Below are 21445 nucleotides of genomic sequence, written 5' to 3'. Positions count from 1 at the left end.
GTTTGTCCCGCCCCGATGGGAGAGGGCCAGCCTCACCCCGCCCTGTCCCACCGGGCTCTCCTCCCCTCTGGGGTTGCTGCCAAGGCCAGTCGCCAAGACGCACCCTACCTGGGGCAAGGAGGTGACACACTCCCTCCCAGAGCACAGATTTCAGATGGGGGCAGTAGCACCCGCCCCCCCGCGCCCCCCCCCCAGCCAGGCCTCCTCTTCCCAGGGGCTTCTACAGGTTCTGCATAGCAGTGAATGTAGAGGGCATAAAGGGCACTTGGGCAAGTTTCAGGGAACACCAAGATCCCCTTCCAGCAAAATGGAGGAACTTTTTATAAACTCAGTTCAACCTTCTAGGTGGTCCCCAGGACTGTATTCCCAAGGGGCCCCCAATCCCCCTCCCCTGACATTGAACACCGGCTGTACCCTGTTAGCGTTCACTAGCTGATAAGAGAGCCCTTGTGTGCGAAAGAGTTCCAGGCTTCAAGATGGTCTGGAGGATTAGATAAGATGATCCGCCATGGGTTTGCCTGACATTGCATACCCAGCAAGTGTTGGCTGGTAGGAATATTCTTTCATAATCATTACTTTGGAGGCTATCGCCAGAGCAGCAAGCTGCAGGGGTGGAAATCTGGGAATGGCTCCCGAATGAGCTGCTGGGTAGGAGCCACAGCCCAAAGACCAGGGAGTGGGAGGTTGCAGTGACGAAGTGCTGGGTGGAGCGACGGAGGGGCTGGGAGGCCAAAGGGTGCTGGGTGGCTGACACAGGTGTCCAGGATGGCATCTGAGAGTCAGGCAAAGGTCACTGGGGAAGATGAGAAAGCTCAAATTGGCTAGGCAGAAATATTCCAGAGAGAGGAGCAAGTGAGAGGCAAAGGTAAACGGGGAGGTAAATCAGGCCACCAGAACCTTTCCCCTCTGCCTTCCTCTGGGGTCAAACCAAGTTCTAGGCCTGCACTGACCAACCTGGTGGCCACAAGCCAAGTGCTGCTGTTGAGCTTTGAGAACGTGGCTTGTCACTCAGGAAAATGGAGATGTGCTGCAAGTGTAAAATGCACACCAAATTTTGAAGACCTAGTATCAAAAAAATTAAATATATTCCATTTATTAATTTCTTATATTGACATGTTGAAATGATAATATTTTTTGATATATTGGGTCAATAAGATATAGTGTTAAAATTAATTTCACCTGTTTCTTTTACTTTTTTATAATTGAGACGTTTTCAAATTAATAAGTTTTATTTTTTAGGGCAGTTTTAGATTCACAGCAAAATTGAGCAGAAAGCATAGAGAGCTCTCATGTACCCCTGTCCCCACACACAGCCTGCCCCACTATGAACCACCCCCTTCACCAGAGTGGTACATTTGTTAGAACTGACAAACCTATATCATTGTCACCCAAAGTCCATAGTTTACGGTAGGGTTCATCCTGGTGTTGTACATTCCATGGGTTTGTACAACACCATTGTGGTATCATACAGAAATAATAGTGTCACTATCCTAAAAATTTTCTGTACTCTGCCTATTCTTTTAATTTTTTAAAAATGGAGCTACCAGAAAATTTAAAATTATGGGTGTGGCTCATATTTGCAGCTTGCATTATATTTCATTCGGACAGCACTGTCCTAGAGGGACTTTAAATCTGAAATGGGGGAGGGGAGAGAGAGAGAGAGAGAGAGAAATTACAAAAAGCTAAAAGAAAGTAAAAGTGACACCACAGCTCTGGAAGGGCATGGTCCGCACTTAAAAGCAATGACAGAAATCACAAAGGGACAATCAATTGATTTGACTATATAAAAATACAAAAAAATGCTAAACAAGAAACAGAATTAAGGCATTAAGTCAGTCATTTCTGATGTGAAGTTGGGAAAAATAAAATGATAAAAATTGATATCTTTTAAAGAATGTGTGCAAATTGATAAGAAACATAGTAAGGCACTAAGCAATGGACAAAAGACTCAAAACACCAATTATCAGGAGAAGAATGCAATCAAGTGGATAAATGCTCAGCCTCCAGGTCACCAAAGAAATGTGTATATAAATAATGAGATGCTTTTTTCCTCCACCAAATTAGCAACAAAACAAACATACATAAACAAACATACACAAAGCCTTTAAAAAAATAAGAGAGTTAGTTAAATGTTGGTGAAATGGAGACATTCATACGTTGCTGGCAGGACTGGAAATTGGTTCGGCTTTTCTAGAAAACTCTTTGGCAATATGCATTAGGATCCTTCAGTAGTTTACCACTTTGCCCAATCATCCTAACAGAAAATATTTTCAGCTTAATGTTGTTTGTGCATTGTTAATAGGAAAATTGGAAATAATTTTTCAGGAAACCATGATACTTAATGTGGTTGATAAAGAGTGTATAAACAACATGGAAAAAATCAAATGAAGCAATTTGGAAAAGATAGGACCACATTACATAGGCCATATGCTTCTGGAATGTAAAACAAAATCCATTAAATAAAAGGAGGGCCAGACAAGAGAAGAAATTTGTCTCCAACTTTCTCCAGTCTCTGTGAAGTAGAAAAAGTGATATTTTTAAAATGCCATAGGTCCCAAGTCACCTCCAAAGAAAAAGAGGAAACTTTATTTAACCAGCACTTAGAGGTGTTTTCCATGGGCCAGGCCCTGGTTTAAGGATTTTGTAAATATTAGCTCAGTGCTGTCCAACAGATAGGTAGTGGGAGCCACACAGGTAACTTTAAATTCTTCAGCAGGCACATAAAAAGTTTTAATTTTAATAATATATTTTTTCTAACATAATGTATCCAAAATATCATTTCAACATGTGATCAATATGACCAATAAATGAGATAAATTAATAATTAATAGTGAGATACCTTGCATTGTTTTTATTTTTGTATCAGGTCTTCAAAATCCAGTGTGCATACTAGCACCTTTCAATTCCCACGAGCCACATTTCGAATGCTCAAATAGCCACCTGTGGTGTTATGGGTTGAATTGTGTCCCCGCCCCCAAATTCATATGTCGAAGTCCTAAACCCCAGTACCTAAGAATGTGGCCTTACTTGGAAACAGGGTCATTGCAGATGTAATTAGTTAAGATGAGGACAAAGTGGAGTAAGGTAGGCCCCTAATCCAGTATGACTGGTGTCCTTATTAAAAGGGGAAATTTGGAGACAGATACATGCACAGGGAGAATGTCATGTGAAGATGAAGGCAGAGTTTGGGGTGATACTTCTACAAGCCCAGGAACTCCAAGGATTGCCAACAAATCATCAGAAGCTAGGGGAGAGGCCCGGAACAGATTCCTCCTCATAGCCCTTAGAAGGGACCAAGCCTTCTGACACCTTGGTCTTGGACTACTAGCCTCCCAAACTGTGAGAGACTACATCCTGTAGTTGGAGCCACTCAGTCTGGGGTACCTTATTACGGCAGTCCTAGCCAACTAATACAGGTGGTCAATGTTTGCCATATCAGACAGTGCAGTGTTAGCTCATTTAATCTTTCGGACACATTCTGAGGTAGGCACTATTATTATCCCTGTTTTTGGACCAGGAATCTGAAGTTAAGGAGCCTCCTGAAGTCTCACAGCCAGCCAGCACAAAGCCAGGTCTGGAGCCCAGGCAGGATGGTGCAGGGCCAGGTGCTCACCATGCCGTGCCTTTCTGCCTGCCCACCTCCATGGGTCCAGGTCACTCTCAGGTCCCTGTCTTTCCAACACAGAGCAGACGTCCTCCCCTGAGCCTGCAGTACCCTGCTGCCTCCTCAAAGGTCAGCTATTGCTGGGTGAGGAGGACTTTCGTTCTAACCATCTGGGTGCCAGAGGTTTAGGGGACAGATGACTCCCCTCTTCCGTGGTGTGCCTGTCTTCTCCCGCAATCCAAAAGATGGCTCATTCTTTTGGTGCCCCCTGGTGTGTGGAATGAGAAGCTGGACTGCAATGATAATGTTGCCATTATGTAGCCCTAATTTCACACCTCCTGCCCACTCGCTGCAGTGCCTCTCCCTCCCACCCCTCAGGTGCCCCCAAAACTCCTGTCATCTCTCAGTGGCCATAGGTGTCCCACTTGCAGTCCTAATTGAAGCCTGTAACCTGCCAACTAAAGGAACCTCAGTGGGGTGAATGGCATTTCCATCACTGGGGTGCAGTTAGGCTTCGCAGGAGCCCCTGCCCACTTTGTCCCCACATTATGGCTAAGTCAGTCTCATCCTGCAGATGTCTACAATGGACAGATTTAGCCATAGACTGGATGCTCCTTCAAATACGTAGGATTTGGAGGGGTTGAGAGAAAGTGTCTGCTTCACACAGATGCCCAGGGCAGGGGAGGCCTCATGCTTGGGCCTACCTAGATGGTAGAGATTAGGCTCTAGGGAAGCTTTGAAAGGGTTTCCTTGGCTCCCTCCATTAACTCAGGGTGACCCCAGGGAAAGAGGGGACCTGGTGTGGCTACATCTCCCCTATACTCTGCTCTCTAGGAAAAGAGATGGTCACAAGGGCCTGGGAGAGAGAAGAGTGGGCCAGGGGAGACTAACCCATGACCCCAAAGACCTAGGACCAGGGGAAAAGGTGGGTTTGAAGTCTGGGGCCACAGCTGAATTTTTATTTTTCTTCCCCTACAAAAGCCAGGAGGTCCCTGACCTTCCCAAGCCACAGAGCATCAGGTGGGAAGTTTGTGGTGTGATCTATCTCCCCTTGCTGCTCCCTCCTACCATGGGGCCTTTGCACATGCTATTCCCTCTGACTTGAACACCATTCCCTCACCTCCTCCTTGTGTACTGCCTAGTTAGTGGATCTTTACCATCTCTGATCCCCCAATAAAATGCTCAAACAAAACCCTACTCCTCTTTTGTGAGCATTATTCTCATTAGACATTGCTTGGTTTGACTATTTGACTCACCCCCTTAACATGAAGTCAAGGACCATAGTTGCTATGTTCACCATTGTACCCATGTGCTCTGAGCTTCAGAGGCTGATAAGAGCTAGAGCCAGTGTTTGAACCCTTATCTGTCTACACTCAAGGCTTGGATCCTTAACACCACCTGTCCTGGCTCCCTGAAGATAGAGTGTTATAGTAGAGGTCTAAGTAAGAGCACTGCACTAGGGCGTCCATGGAATATCCCCCAGAGGAGATGGTATTTGAGCTGGGCTTTTAAGGTAGGAATGGAAGGAAGACATGGAGTTTCTTCAGGCGGAGGTGACCCCCAGAAAAACTCACAGAGTAAGAGGGAAGAGAGAAACTATGAGGGCAGGGGGCTCAAAAAGATTGCAGTCAGGCCGTAAAGGAACTTCAGACTGTTCTAGGGACTTTAGACCATGCCCTACAAAGGATAGGGAGCTTTTGAAGGTTTTAGAGAAAAGGACAGGTGTGAGTCCACCTGTGCCAGAAAAATAACCCTGGGCCAGGTGTGAAGAATGAGGAAGACAACAGAAGTTCAAAGCAGGGATACTGGTCAGGAAGCTATTGCATAAGTTCATGGTGGATGTGGGAGAGAATGGGGAGGCGCAAACAGTGAGCAGGGGCAGGTCAGAGCCTCACCTCTGTTTGGAGCAGGAGAGGGTGAACCTGGAGTGAAGGTCTTGAGTGGGAAGACAGTGGAAGAGGAGGCAGGTGGGGTCAGCTGTGGACAGCACCATTATCTAGCCTGGTTCTGTCCTTCAGCCTGTTCCCAGGGAAAGTGTAGCAAAGACAGATGTTAGAGGTGGATAGGGGGCTGGCCGAGTGGCGCGTTGCTTAAGAGCTGGCTTGGGACACCAGCTCTGAGCAGCAGGGCCCCGGTTCAGATCCCACATTAGGGCCAGTGATGCTGCACCCTCTACAGCTAAGATGGTGAACAACAGCTCCACCTGGAGCTGGGCTAACGTGAGTTGCCAGTGACCGCATAGGCTGCAGCGAGGCTGTAGTGGGCTGCCATAAGCTACATGAATGGCTGACAGCCAGTGTGAGCTGCCAAGAGCCACCGTGAGCGGCCATCCAGTGGCCGGCAACTGACCTGCCTCACCTGGGAAGAGCGCAATGATAATACCAACATGGGCCAATGATAATACCAACAACTAGACTGAAGAACAAAAGGACAGCAACTTGTCTGTTCCCCTTCCCTGATTCGCCAATGCTGTTCCCCTCCCCCAATTCCCAATAAAATCTTAAAAAAAAAAGAGAAGTGGATAGGGTGGTGGGTGGGATGGGGCAGATCATGGGGCCAAAGGGCCAGAGCCAGGGAGACCCCTCTGTTCTTCTGTGGCTCCCTGGTGCCCTCTTCTAACCCACTGGGCTGCAGCCTATGGGGCACTACTCCAGCTACACCCCACCCCCAGCTCCATCATACCATTTGTGCAAGAGAACATGGCAGAATCATGGAGGATGAGACGAGCCAGCCAATGGGTTTTGGAATCAGCTGAATAAACTTGTTATCAAAATTTTGGAATAGATTGTTAAGTAGGGGTGGATGGTGAACCCTTAAAAATGAAGGCAGTGAATCCTGGAAGCCTACGTGGGGTCACTGAGAACAAGACCTGTTGAATGCCCACATTTCCATGTTTGGACAGGATTTCCAGCAAAGTGGCCAACTGAGGAAGTAGTTTTGCTGTCATCTGGGGCTACCACATTGCATGTGAATAGTGGATGTTTAGGCAGAATCTCTGCTGATGGCACAGCCAGGTCCAGGGGTCAGACCCAGGTCAGGGTCATCCTAGTGGGGTTATGGGGCCTCTGAGGCTCCGTGTGAGGCTGGGTCTGAAATCTTAATCAGGAGCTTGGATGGAGACCCAAGAATGAACAAATTCTCAGATGCCCTAATACTGGGAAGACAGGTATGTGTGTGGAAGACAGAATCAAATGTCAAAAAATCTTTCTAGGGCCGGCCGGGAGACGCAGTTGGTTAGATAGAGCGCAAGCTCTGAGCAACAGAGTCGCCGGTTCGATTCCCACATGGGTCAGTGAGCTGCACCCAAGCTGAGCTGCTGCTGAGCTACCAACAGGCAGCCAGATGGCTCAGCTGGTGAGAGCGCGGGCTCTTAACAACAAGGTTGCCGGTTTGACTCCCACATGGGATGGTGGGCTGCGCACCCCCCCCCCAACACACACACACACAACTCGGTTGAAAGCAGCAACTGAACTTGGAGCTGAGCTTGCGCCCTCTACAACTAAGATTGAAGGACAACAACTTGACTTAGAGCTGATGGGTCCTGGAGAAACATAATGTTACCCTTCCCCAATTTCCCAGTAAAATATTTTTTAAAAAACCCACACAATTATTTCTAGATGGGGAAAGCTATGACATTGAATTTTAATTCAGAGCAGCAACTGCACAGTTGCTTGCTGGGTAATTGTATTAACCATGTCTTTTATTTTCTATACTCTGATGCTTTGATATCTGGAGGTACTGCCCCTCCCAGAAATAGCCAGTTCCTAGAGATTGTAAACAACTCACCTGTAAGTGTACTTTTCAAATACAAACTAACTAATATAGAGCTCACACTCCAACCACCTCCTGCATCAGGCTCCCACACTCGGGGCCACTACTCCCCTGCCCTTGTCATCTCAGGGCAAGGTACCAGACAACCAGGGTCAGCCCCTATGCCCCAGAGCCTGCTAAAATTATTCAAATTAACCAATCCTAGACCTACTTTCCCTACCTCACTCATTCTTTCCCGTGGAAACCGTAACAAAGGCTTTTGTCACAGTTTCTCCTTCTCCCTCCACCTTATGACCCAATGTGCTGCTTCTCCATGTGGCCGCCTGTGGTGTGGCATGCCCTCTCCTCTTGGGAACTGTAATAAATTATCTTTTCAATAGCAATTGTTTCTAGATCTGTTGGTCTTACTATACGTCAAATTTCCTATTAACACAATATATTTTAGAGCAGGAACTCATGGCTTGGTATTGGTTCATAGAAAAGGGCCTAGAGCTTTTGCTAAATGTGTGGTCATAGGAGATAATAATAGGGATAGTGTTTGTGTGGCTTTGCTGTGAGCATCTGGCCACCACTGGGACACTGACCCAACAATTCCTAAAATGCAGCCCTGCTATGACAGAAGAGCTGGAACCGGTTTTTATAGAATCCTGTCCAGACCATGGAGCCATTGCCACACCTGAGAACCCCACTCTGTGCCTATGGGAGCCAGGGTCCCCCACCTGGTGGGACCTGGATGCATGAGGCCCTTGCCCCTGCCCCCCATCTCCAGGTGGAGCCAGTCCCTGCAAACACTGGCCTTGAGGCAGGTGAGGCTCCCATCCTCAGGCACCAGGTGGGAGTTGTAGCGCTGGCTGGGCAGCACCTCTGTCATCTCCCCTGCTCGCTGCCTGCTCCACCTTCTTGGTCTTCAGTAAAACCCCAAAGCCGATGTCTGCCCCATGTAATGGGAACTGCCACCTGCAGGAGAAAGGGCCCCATTGATGGCCACCTGCCTGGGTTCTGGGCCCCTCACAGCTGTGCTCAGGTGTGAGTGGCCCCGTCCCTACCTGAGCACGCAGCGTGGGAACAGGATCATGTTATCCACCTGCAGGGAGGAGCCATGGCCCATGGTCTCTGTGTGCTCATACTGCACCTTCACCTGGTTGTGCAGGTAGTAGCTCTTGGGCACCTCGCCCCCATAGTTGATCTGTGGGTGAGGATGGGTGAGTGGGACCGTGGCCATCGCCCCTCCCTCCCTGACCTCTGGGAACCCTGTATGTTGGTCAGGCACTTGGGGTTGCCATTGGGGTCAGTCATGGTTCCCTGAAACTCCATGGGTATCTGGTCGGGGCTGATGAACTTTGGCCTCTCCTGCTTCCAGGTTCTTGTGGGGGCATTGGGTGGGGGGCTCCACAGGGACTCAGGGAGGCTTGAAGAAAGCAGAGGGAGCCAAGCCCAGGGCTGTCCTGTGGTGTACTGCTCCACCCTCTCTGGTGCCCCCACCCCCACCCAGGATTGAAGCTGAGAGGCTCTTGGTCTAGACTGGGGGCTCAGCATATGTTCCTGTGTTGACAAGTTCCTGCTCTCAGGCCTGCCCCTCCAGCCGGGTACCCTGCCCCCATCTGTCTAAGTGTTGGCCCACTGGCCATCTGGGTAGGGACTCAGACCAGCACCTCCTGGATCCTGAGTCTGAGAACAGGCTGCCTCTGACCTGGGCTTCCTTTTCCTTTGGAGACTGAACTCAGCCTTCCTGTGGGCTCCTACCCTCAGCACTTGCAGCTCCAGTACCCTCAGAACCAGGGGGACAACCTTGCAATGGCTGCCCCCCACCCCAGCTTCTCTGAGATAGCCAAGGGATGGTTCACAGACAAAGGAATAAGAGCATTGCGGGAACAAAGTAGAAGAAAGCAGAGGTGAATACCCAACATACCCTAAGATAGGTATAAACCACTTAAGCATAAAAGCAACATAGAAATCTATGGAAAAGCACCCCCCACCAAATGTGACAACATAACACTGAATCAAAAATAACAAAATAACAGGAAAACTATAAATTTGGGAAAATATTTGCCACAAATATGACAGAAAAGCTCAATGTGCTTAATATGTAAAGAGCACTTATAAATCAATAAGAAAAAAATACTTTTCTAGATAATGGGCGAGTGGGAGCACAATTTAGGTTGCTATTTGAATCTGTGTCTCCTGGGCTGCAGCTCTTTTTGTGTAAATAAAATGCTTTAATTAAAAAAAAAAAAGAAAGAAAGAAAGAAAAGAAAGAAAGTGGGGGAGAGATACCAGGAGGCTGTAAACAAACAAAAAAGTAAAGCATAAAGGAAAATTCTAATCTCACGAGTGAGAGAAGAAATCCAAGATGTAAAACAATAATAAATATCATTTTCCATTTTAAAGATGGCAAGTCTTTTAAGTTATTAATGGCCAATGTTGGTAAGCATGAGGAGAAATGGGCACATTCAAACATAGTCGAAGTTAAATTCTGATCTAGGTGGAATGCTACACTGTCAAATGTATCAGAAGTCCTAATACACGTATTCTCCCTTGGGGAAAAAACCTCTCCATTTCTAGGATTTTATCCCATGGGAAAAATTCTGGATGTGTACAAAGATTTATCTGTAAAGATCTTCACTACTGACTTATTCTTAATGTAAAAACATTACAAACAACATAAATTTAAAACTTTACCAAAATGGAAAAATATTTATCACATAACAAGTGAACAAGGTATGTTGCAAAAGGGTATATGTATGATATAAACCCATTTTAATTTTTTTTAAAGCATTTCTCTGAAGAGACAGTAAATGTTAACAGTAGTTCCCTGGGTGACAGGATGCCCTCCTCCATCTTTATATATTTTTATATTTCCCAAATTTCCAAACCATATTAGTTGTATAATTTGGAAAACCTGGATCTTATTTCCCCTATTTTACAGATGAGGAAATTGAGGACACGGGCAGGGAACATGACTTAGCTTACTTGCAACTAACAACTGGCAAAGCCAACCCTCAAATCCACATCTCCCAACTCACATCTGCCCCACACCCATGCTGCCTCTGGGGGTCTCAGACCGCTCCTGGCCCCTCTGCCCTCTGCAAGTGGGCACATTGGCTTCAACAGTTGATGCCACAAAGCAGTGGAGTCCACACACTAGTTGGGTCCTGGAGCCCAATGCTCTAGGATGCAGGAAACGTCAGGTCTGTGGAGGGCCAGTCTCAGCCCAGCTTCCAGGCTGGAGAGGAGGCCCAGAGCTGCTCACTCACCTCCCAGCATCACCCACTTTGTGTGTGTCTCCTCACTCATGCATGACTGGCTAGGTGGAAGGCCACAGGAAACAGCTTGGGGGCTGAAACAGGGTGTCAGTTTTCACCCTGTCTCCTCATATCCCCTGCCCCCCACTGCATATCCTGGGCTGGTTTACCCAGCTTTCATAACAATTGAATTCTTCAAAATCTCAGAGTAATTTTTGCAAAATGCTGTGAGAGCTGTGGAGCCAAACTCAGGTCAATGCACAAGCTACAGGTATCTACTGACCCTTGTGTCCCCTCCCTCCCCACTCTCAAGGCCCCCAAGGATACAGCTCTGGTTTCTGCCACCAGCTACAGGAGGCACCCCAGACACCCAGAACCCATCAGGCAAAAGAAGCCATCATTTACCAGTTTGTTGGATTCTAGTCACAGACCCTCTGAAAGCTATTAGTACAGATTCTTGACAGGCTGCACGGGGGTGGCCCCACCCTCCGCAGACCAGAAAAACCTTGAAGGACTGTGGAAGGTTCCCCTCCTTGTGGCTTGGACAATAGTTCAGCTTTAGGAATGAGACAGACTTTCTTTAGCATAATAAAGATTTCAAGTTAAAGGCATAGCTTTTTTTTTTAATTGAGATATAATTTACAGATCATACATTTCACCCTTTCAAAGTATACATTCAGTGATTTTTCAATATATTCACAAAGTTGTGCAACTGTCACCACTGTCTAGTTCTAGAACATTTTCACCACTTCACAAGGAAACCCTGAACCCATTAGGAGTCACTCCCCACTCCCCTCTACCTCCAGGCCCTGGCAGCCACCAACCTTTCTGTCTCTACGAATATGCTTATTCTGGACATTTCCTATCAATAGACTCATATTATATGTGGTCTTTTGGGTCTGGCTTCTTTAATTTAGTATAAGTTTTCATGACTGTTCTTTTTTTTAAGATTTTATTGGGGAATCGGGGAAGGGGAACAGACAAGTTGCTGTCCTTTTGTTCTTCAGTCTAGTTGTGGAGGATGGCGCTTCACTGGCCCATGTTGGTATTATCATTGTGCTCTTCCCGGGTGAGGCAGTTGCTCGCCGGTCATTGGACAGCCGCTCACGGCTGCTCACAGCAGCTCACGCCAGCTGCCGGCCAGCCCCACTGCAGCCTATGCCGTGGCCAGCGACTCAGGGCAGTCCAGCTCCAGGTCGAGCTGTTGTTCACCATCTTAGCTGTAGAGGGCGCAGTGTCACTAGCCCTCATGTGGGTTCTGAACAGGGGCCCTGCTGCTCAGAGCTGGCATCCCAAGCCGACTCCGAACGAATGCGCCACTCAGCTGACCCAAAATTTTTTAAGCTTTAGGTTTTTTGCTATTGTGGGTTGAGCAGAAAGAAAGGAAAGTGTAGGCTGGCTGCTCCTGGTGTCCAGGCTCCCTCCCCTCCTCAGAACCCCCAGAGCTGACTTGTTCCCAACCCCCTCCCAGAGGAAACAGTAAGTTGGGGGGTGGGGAGACTTGAAGCCAAGGGCAGGTACTGAAGGGGAGTAATGGAGAGTTTGAGGGCAGGTTAGGGATGAGCAGGGTGGGAGTATGAGAAGGGGAGGGACATCCACAGGTACCCTGGCATAGGCGATTGTGACCTGCTGGGCATGAAATGGGCCGAACCAACTTGGCACAGCCCTGAGTGACTGTGGGGTTGAAAACATTCCTGCAAACAGGAAGTGGGCAATGAGGACCCCACCCCCAACCCGCGTCAACAAGTTAGGGTGTATGAACCACACTGTACTCCCTGGTGGGGCTGCCTCACCACCTGGGCACACTTCTTCCCTGGCTTGCACAGATGCCTCAAGCTCAGCCCCTCAACATCAAAAACGACTGTGATTTTCGGAACCTTCTTCCCCAGCTGCAAGGGAAAGAATGACAAGGGGTTAGACCCATGAGAGTCTGTCCCCCACACTCCACCCAAGACAGGGCTGGACCTGAGCCCGGGACACTAGCCTGGCTTATCTCAGCTCTACCTGACATGGAAGTCTCATGCCAGAGAGCAAGGTGCCAGAAGGGGCCATCCCAGTGGGCACTTCCACACATCTATCCATTGGTGGGCAAGTCACTGTGCTTCAGTTTCCTCCTCTGTCCAGTAGGGCTGAAATACCTGTCTCCCTCCATCAAATGAGATCACAGAGGGCAACGTGGTCCAATGGGTTGAGCAGAGCATTGGAACCAAGTCAATGGGGGAGTGAATCCCAGCTTGCCACTTACTGTGTTCCTGGCCTCTCTGAGCCTGTGTTCACTCCTCAGTCTAAGAGGAACAAAAGGGCTCAGGGAGGCAGGTGCTGGGTGTGGAGCTCAGGGGAGTGCCTAGTGCCAGTAGGCAGCCTTGGAGGGTGCCAGGCTGTGGCTGCCCAGGGTGATGGAATGGCCTCCTGGTACCCTCACCTCTGGCTCTGCCTCTCCCACAAGAGCAGCTCACAGGCTCAAGAACTTATACCTGAGCAGCTCCTGTTTGGAGACCGAGAGGAGGAAGTCCTGGAGGTCCAGGCCTCTGATGGTACCAGACAGGGCTGCTCTCCCTGTCATGGCTGCAGATGCCATTGGTATTGCACAGCCTGACCATCTGGATGCATGAGAGAAAGGGACTAGAGAGTGTGGATGGAAAAGGGGCCACACATTAAACCTGACAAACTCAAGAGACTGAAAATAACCACATAAGATTGCGTAAGCATAAAAGAATTTCATAACTAAGTGGGCCATGGCGGGAAGTCACATCTTTAGCCAAAGCTTCCTTCATAAAGTTAATCTATGCCTTTCAGTGGGCCTGCCTGTTGTCTTTTTTCACCTAAGGTAACATCTTTGGAATGTCAGTAACCCTTTTTCCTAACCAGAGCTGGCAACTGCAAAATTCCTCATTATTATGTTTGTCTTCTGATGACCATCTCTATGTGCTGTAAAAAGCTGTTAGCTATCCTGCACCCACCGATGTAAAAGAAGTACCTGTCGCTCCAATTTACTCCTCTCCAATCCCAGAGATTTCCCCACTTTGCTTTCTCCCACTTCCTTAATCTATCACCAGTGAATTTCATGTAACCTTCCGCCTTTGATTTTATGTATAAAATAAGCTGCAAACCACCATTTCGTGGAGCATTTTCTCAATCCATTGAGATTTTGCTTCCCGGTAATTGTCGTCAGTTTGGCTCAAATAAACTCTTGTAAGTTTTCTCTTAGGCTGGATGTTTTTCGTGGACAAGAGCATAGGCAGATTTGAGGGTGAGCCAGAGTTCCAGAGGGGAGACCAGTTGGGGCCAGGGGGCTCACCTCGGGGGATTGCCACACAAGGATGTTTTTCAGGTCCTGTTGCTTTTGGAACTCCACGTGCTGCAGACACAGCAGGAACTGAAGACCCTGCCTAAGCTAAAGGCCTCCAAAGAGATACCAGGCCAGGGCCTTCTGCTTACACCCAGTGAGAGCCTACCAAAGCATTCCTGGGCTGCACCAACATAGAACTGGGGCTGAGGACAGGGGCTGAATAAGGGAGACATGGTCTGACACAGATGAAGAGGGGTGAGACTGAGAGGAGGGAGAGAGGGATAGGTGAGGCCTGTACTTTGCAGCTGCCTCTCACTGCATTTTTCTGTCTGCTCCATGCACTCTATTCCCCACGTGGCCACCCTGGGAGCTCTGCGAAGTGGAAGTCAGACTCTTCATTCTCCACCTTCCAATCGTCCTTAGCCAAAAACCTAGATTCCATAAGGAGGCCTGGAGGGCCCAGGGGGATGGGCCTGGGCCGCTCATGCAGCCTCACCTCTCCCCTTTCTCTCTACAACACAACCTCCTTATGTGCCTGGAATACACCAGTTCTTCCCACCTCAGGGCCTTTGCACAGTTGTACCCTCTGCCTCTGACCTTCACATGTCTGCCTCCTTTTGGGCATTCACTTTGGAGCCGAAATGTCCTGCCTCAACAAGGAAAGCCTTCCCAACTTCCCTTCTTTCTGTTTTACAGTCTTTGTTGCACTTTCCAGGATCAGGAATTGTCTTGTTATTTGTTCATCTGGTTTCTTTGCTCTCTTTTCTACCACTGCACTCTCCCCAGTGTCAGCACAGGCCAGGCTCGCATTGAAGCTCAAAAACTGGACATTGCATGAATGAATGAATGAATGAATGAATGAATGTCTCAGGCTTGGGATAAAAAAACAGGGCCAGGCTAGGCTGGAGGAGACGTTGCCCTCACCTTCTGAAGCATGTCCTCTGATTTCTGCAGATCAAAGCTCTGAGCTGCAATGAGGGGACCGGGCTGTGGTTGTGGAATCCTGGAGGCTTGTTCCAGGTGTTTAGAGAGAGCGGTCCTTTTCCATCTTCCCATCCATCTTTGCCTCCTCTTAATCAGAGGCCCTGTTCCTGACATGGAGAACCACGATGGGGCTTAGTAACAGCTGAGGTACCCTGAACCTCAGAAAGACTTGGATATAGGCCACTTGATTCCCTGGGCTGATGGCAGTAGGTGTGCCCTTGAGTGGGACTTGGTTGTGGTGGCAAGTGGAGAGAGAAGCCACTACCCAGGAGAAAGCTAGGAAGAGAAGATGTCCAGAGGAACAACGCTTTGAGTCCCTGCCACGTCCATGATCATTGCCAGGGCTTTGGAGACTCCCCCTGTGCCTGGGGCTCTTTTCTTGTTGCTCCAGAAAAGTCATTAAGAGTTCAGACCCTCAGAATCTGGTAGAATCACAGGGCGGGGAATTGTTTAAATCAGAAATCACTTACACTCTTTAAAATCATCGAGGATGCCAATGAACTCTTGTTTATTTAGGTTATATTTGTCAATATTTACTATATTCGAAATTAATATTGATAATTTTTTTAAACTGCTTTTTTTTCAGTGTTTTTATTTTATTTTTATTGGGTAACAGTGTGTTTTTTTTAGGACCCATCAGCTCCAAGTCAAGTCATTGTCCTTCAATCTGGTTGTGGAGGGCGCAGCTCAGCTCCAAGTCCAGTCACTGTTTTCAATCTAGTTGCAGGGGGCACAGCTCATTATCCCATGTAAGAATTGAACCGGCAACCTTGTTGTTAAGAGCCCACATTCTAACCAACTGAGCCACCCAGCCACCCCAATATTGACAATTTTTCAAACACAAGAATACACAAGCAAATATTCCCTTGGATTCAGAGCAGTGATGTCATCACATATCATGAAGCTTTTGGAAAATTCCAGGGTACACACATGAGAGGATGAGAGTGAAAAAGGCAAATAACATCTAAAAGTTATTACGCAAATAGTTTAGACCTCAAAGTCCCCCTAAAAGGCTCCAGGACCACACTTTGAGAACCACTAGTTCATCTTGTGAATGATTTAAAATATATAAGGAGAATAACCCAAAAGCTCACATTTCAACACTGTCACCAACTGACTGTATGACTTTGAGCCACTCCCTTCTCTCTCAGAGTGCAATTTCTTTACCTCTTAATTAAGCCTGCCAGTGACCCAGCAGTCTCATCTCTTGATATCCACCTGAGAAAACACTCACATTTATGCAAAGGGGCTTGTATAAGTTTTCCACACTGAAGTGTTTATAATAATGAAAAATTGGAAACAACCTAAATGTCCAGCAATCATTAAAAAGGACAAGATGGATTAAAACATCCTCATGGACAGATCTTTGAGACATAAATATTGTCTAATGAAAAGCGTGAGTTGCAGAATAATACTTACAATATATTAAATCATGTATTCTAGGCATTTCTATTTTATTGTATTGTTTATATTTTGTATATATTATATAGATACTCTTTTATATGTTTATGTATATATATTTTATGTATATTTCTGTGTGTATACACGAGAATGCATTGATAAAAGTCAGCAGGACCCATACAAACTGGTGACAATGGTTACTTTGCGCGGCTTGGGAGGCTTCACTGTTATCGGTAAGGTTTGGATTTTTTTACAATGAGAATATATTCAGATGTTCTTTGTGTAATTAAACTTTTTTAAAAATGACATTAAAATAGAGCTTTTCACTACTGCCAGCCACTCTTTAATCCTCAGACCTATAATTCAAATGGTTCATGGAGCAGATGGGACCAGCTCCATCCAACTGAGAAAGTAGAGTTGCCAGGAAGTGAGCATTTAAATCAACCACATAGAGTCACCGCCGCCCCCAGAACATTCCATAGCCTTACAACTACACTAGAGAAGAACTTTTTTAATGACTTGGAGCACTGTTCCTGAAATTATCAGTGAAAAACAACAACAACAGTATACAGTGTATGAGCTCGATTGTGTTAAAAAAAATTTTTATGTAGGGGCAGCCGGGTGGCTCAATTGGTTAGAGTGAGAGCGCTGAACAACAGGGTTGCTGGTTCGATTCTCACATGGGCAAGTGAGCTGTGCTCTCCACAACTAGATTGAAGACAATGACTTGAGCAGAGCTGCAGCTGAGCTGCCAGTGGGCGGCCGGATGGCTCAATTGGTTAGAACGCGTGCTCTTAACAACAAGGTTGCTGGTCCAACTCCCACATGGGATAGTGGGCTGCAGCCCCCGCAACTAGATTGAAAATGGTGACTGAACTTGGAGCTGAGCTGCGCCCTCCACAACTAAGATTGAAGGACAACAACTTGACTTGGAGATGATGGGTCCTGGGAAAAACACTCTGTTCCCCAATAAAGTTAAAAAAAATTAAATGTAAAGTTACCTCATGGTGGTTGTGGGATTATTCATGATTTCTATAACCCTTTTTGTGCATTTCTTTTTCTATAGTTTCTAGATTTTTCCATGATAAACATGCCCTGATATTATAATCAGAAAAACACCAAGTGGGTGTTATAAACAAATGGGAGTCAAGTCCTACTTAGCAGTCCCCAGAGGCAGGCAGGCAGGCATTGCAGTCCTGTAAACAACAATATAAACGGAACCACTTTAAATTGGGAGTTGGAACTGCCATCCCAGAGGAACTGCCTTGCACATCTTACACCTCAAATCTTTGGAATGTTAAAACAGGGCACTGTAACACTTGGACTCGGCCTAAGCAAACTTGTGTGCCCCAAAAAATTGTTTGCAAGGGTAATAAGGAAGTAGTTATTCTGACTACTGAACTGATGACTACAGGACTGAAAATTGAAAACATTGTTTAGAATTAGCATCACTATGTTAGCTTTTCTCCTCCATTAGAAATGTCTTCCTTCTATTGATGCAATTGTTTCCTCTCCGCTTCTCATAAATACACTCTGCCTTTGTCTCCTAATCAGAGCACTATTTGGGCTTCTGCCTGAATCAGTGCATCCTGAATAGCCATTCTTATTGATCTCAGTAAATGCTTGTTGCCTCTTACTTTGAAAAGCCTTGTTATTTTTAGGTTAGCAGTGCTTTGCCCAAGGCCAGCCCAGCTGCTAGGGCCATTTTTTGGTTCTCTCGGGGCCAGCATTGTCCCTCTTGGCTCGCTCCACTTTGACCTGCTTCAGCCGCACTTCTGCTAAGTGCCCCTGGCTGGTGTGAACTGAGCAGTTTCACTTGGTCCCCAAAACCCCAGGACAGGTCTTCACATTGACTTCATTTGGGCCTCATGACAATCCTGAAAGGTGGGCAGGGGAGACAGTCTAGTTCCCCATAAACAGATGAGGGAACTGAAGCCCAACAGTAAAAAGTAACCCGCCCCAGGTTCTATCCAGCTAGTAGGAGGCATAGATAGGATTAGACCCAGGTCTTTGGGACTGAGTCAGGATTCTCTTCTGATTTGGTGGCAGTTGAAAGGGTATTCTAGGTGGAGGGAACTACCCAAGCTGGGAGAGTGCCATAACTTATATAAACTACATATCACTCTCAGGGGCAAGGTGCCCACACAGGTTTACAAAGGCTTCTCATCACATACTAAGTATTTGGGGCTCTATCTGTTCATTTGGCGAAGTGAATTCCTGGGTAGTCTGAAATAATTAGGGTAGGTGTGATAATCAGCATGGTTTCCTAGTGGTTTCCTTACAGCAATAAAAAGCAATTCCAGCCTTTCTCTGTCAGAATGGAGACTGAGTGTGGGAATTCCAGACACATTCTCAGAGCTGCAGAGAAAGGGTTTCCTGTCTGTGCATTCAGATTCCTGCAATTCCAACATTTATCTCAAGAACAAAGCTCTTCCCTATCCTCATTCCCAAATTCTTTCTCTGGGAAGATGTGAAACAATCAGCCTCTAAAGTCAGACTGACCTGGCTTTGCCACTTGCTGGCTGAGTGACTTTTGTTGTGGCTTAACCTCTCTGAGCCACAGTTTTCTCCAGATTTTTGCTAGCCAAAATCGGACTAGCAATACTACGTACCTCATTGGGTTACTGTGAAAAAAGAAAAAAAAAGACAATGATAAACAAAAATTGCTTCACCCAATGCCTGGCACAGAATAAGTGCTCAACAGATGGAAGCAAGCAGTGACTTCCAAGATGACCCTCAGTGATCCTCACCTCCTGGTATTCATGACCTTGTGCATTCCCCTCCCACACTGAGCAGAGCTGACCTGTGTAACCAACAGGATATTGCAAAATGATGGGGTATGACTTGAAGGCTTGGTCATAAAAACATTGCCACTCCCTCCTTGTTCTCTTGGATCATTTGCTTTGGGGAAGCCAGCCGTCATATTGTAAGGACATGTAGTCCTCTGGAGAAGTCCCTGTGATGAGAGCCGAGACCTCCTGCCAACAGTCAGCACAGACTTGCCAGATACATAAGACACCTTGGGAGCTGACCCTCCAGCCCAAGTCAAGCCTTCAAATGACTGCAGCCCTGGATGACATCTTGGCTATAACCTCATGAGAGGCCCTGAGCCAGAAGCATCCCTCTAAACCACTCCATAATTCCTGACCACAGAAACTGGGAGATAACAACTGTTAAAGCTTGTTTTTAACAGGGATGTTTTGGAGTAATTTATTACACAGCAAGAGATACCCAATATACTCTTTTTGCCTTTAACCTTCATCCCACTTCACCTTCTATCCTCACCTTGGAGTCAGCATAGGGAGGAAGTAGTCATTGGGGCTAGGCAGGACAGATAGCAAATCTTAGATGTTCTCCTAGAACTGAGAACAGAGTGGGGAGAGACCTGGTGAGAGGGCCTCCATAGTGCCCTGATGCCTTCAGAGGATTGCCAACCACCCTCAGGCCTACAGATCTCACCTGCCTTTAGCAAAAGGGATGTCTGAATAGAGAGAGCCAAATGGTGCTGGGGGAGCCAAGGCCTGGGCCAAGTCATGGCAGTTCCCTTTCTCCCACTGGGAAAAGGGATATAATGAACCAGCTGCACAAAGCTTCAGAAAGGATTACATATGAATTACGTATGTAGAGGATTGATGACCAGACGCTCTTCCCTCAGGCCTGGGGTGTCCCTTTTCAGGACCTTGATCTCCATCCTCAGGGAACCTCCAGGCCAATTCAGGTGGGAGGGTAAGCTACATGGAGTCTGATTCTCAGCGAGGTTGAACAATTTGCCCAGCGTCACACAGCCAGCTAATGGCAGAGCTGGGGGCAAATCATGCAGCTGGTCCAGAGCCCATCATCCAGGCCTGAGTGAAGGGTGGCTTGACCTAGCCTGGGAGAGGACCCTCTACAGACAGTTCCCAGGAGTTGGTTAGGGCAGTTTAGCAGGCCCCCGTCCTACCCTGGAGGGGCTGAGGGCTGAGGGTGCCACTCCTGCATGAATGTCGCTGTCTGTGGGCCAAAGCCCGCCTCCAATACTGATGAATCTGGTAGGAGAAAGAGCACTGCACAAGGAGTCAGCAGTCCCAGTGTGGCCTTGCCAGAGTCACTTCCCCTGCTCTGGGTCTCAGTCTCTTCAATCTCCAGATGGGGGCTCAAAAAACTGGCACTGGGCTCCCCACCCCAAACGAACTGGTAGCCTTTTTCTTTGGGGACATGAGGGAGCATTTGGCTCCGGGTTAAGCATTAAATCAACCCTGACATGATACTGCTATTATACCCATTCCCCAGGTGAGGAAACTGAGGCTTGAACTGGTGAGGTTACTTGCTCAGCCAAGATCTCAACCCAATTCTTCACCCCAACTGTCTTGTAAGAGGACTTATTCCTGACCTGAGAGGAATATGCAGAACGCTTCATAGCCCAGTTGCTCCCTCCTTGCTCTTGGAAGTATGTGAACCTAGCCAGAGCCTACACTTGCTGTGTACAACCATGAGGGAAAGAACCCTAAGAAGCCTCTGAGGAACTTATCACAGGCCAAAGGGGAAACTCCTGCCTGCTCCTGCCTCCCCTGGGGTCATGACTAAGGACATGCCAGCCTCCCTCACTGGGCCAGCAGCCCTCACCTGCCTTGTCCATTATGATAGCCACTAATGCTTGAAGTGTGCTTAGTCCAAGTTGAGATCTGCTGTGAGTGTGTAATACACACAGAATTCCAAAACCTTAGTACAAAAAAACCCTCAATAATAATTTTTATATTGATTACATGTTGAAGTGATAATGTGGCTATATAGGGTTAAATAAGTTCTATTATTAAAATTGATTTCATTTGTTTCTTTTCAGTTTTTTAATGTGGCTACCTGAAAATTGAAAATGACACATGTGGCTTGCATTTGTGGTTCCAGTTATATTTTTATTGGATACAGTTTATGTAGCCTCTGGCCACCAAGACCCTCAAAATTGGGAAGAGACTCAAGCTGCAGATCTCAGAGAGATCACAAGGGCCTTGGGTGCTGCCTGTTCTGGGGCAGAAGGAGAAACTGAGGCCAGTGTAAGTCTTTCTTCCCTGACTCACCTGGGCCAGTGTCTTCTCCTGCAATGGGCTCAGGTCCCCCTCTTGTTTACTCATGCTGCACACAGTGATGGGGAGTGGGGTCTAGCTCTCTGCTCCTGGTTCA

At 47.2% G+C, this 21445-nt stretch overlaps 1 pseudogene; it reads right to left on the bottom strand.

Annotated features, from left to right (window-relative positions):
- Window positions 1-4450: 4450 nt before the first annotated feature.
- LOC109383032 (putative SEC14-like protein 6) lies at window positions 4451-20906 on the bottom strand (annotated as a pseudogene).
- Between the last annotated feature and the right edge of the window lie 539 nt (window positions 20907-21445).

This window comes from Hipposideros armiger, unplaced genomic scaffold (assembly GCF_001890085.2).
Source record: "Hipposideros armiger isolate ML-2016 unplaced genomic scaffold, ASM189008v1 scaffold_75, whole genome shotgun sequence".
NCBI classification, from domain to species: domain Eukaryota; kingdom Metazoa; phylum Chordata; class Mammalia; order Chiroptera; family Hipposideridae; genus Hipposideros; species Hipposideros armiger.
Note: the sequence above shows the minus strand (reverse complement) of the source record. Positions and strands in the feature narration are given on the sequence as shown.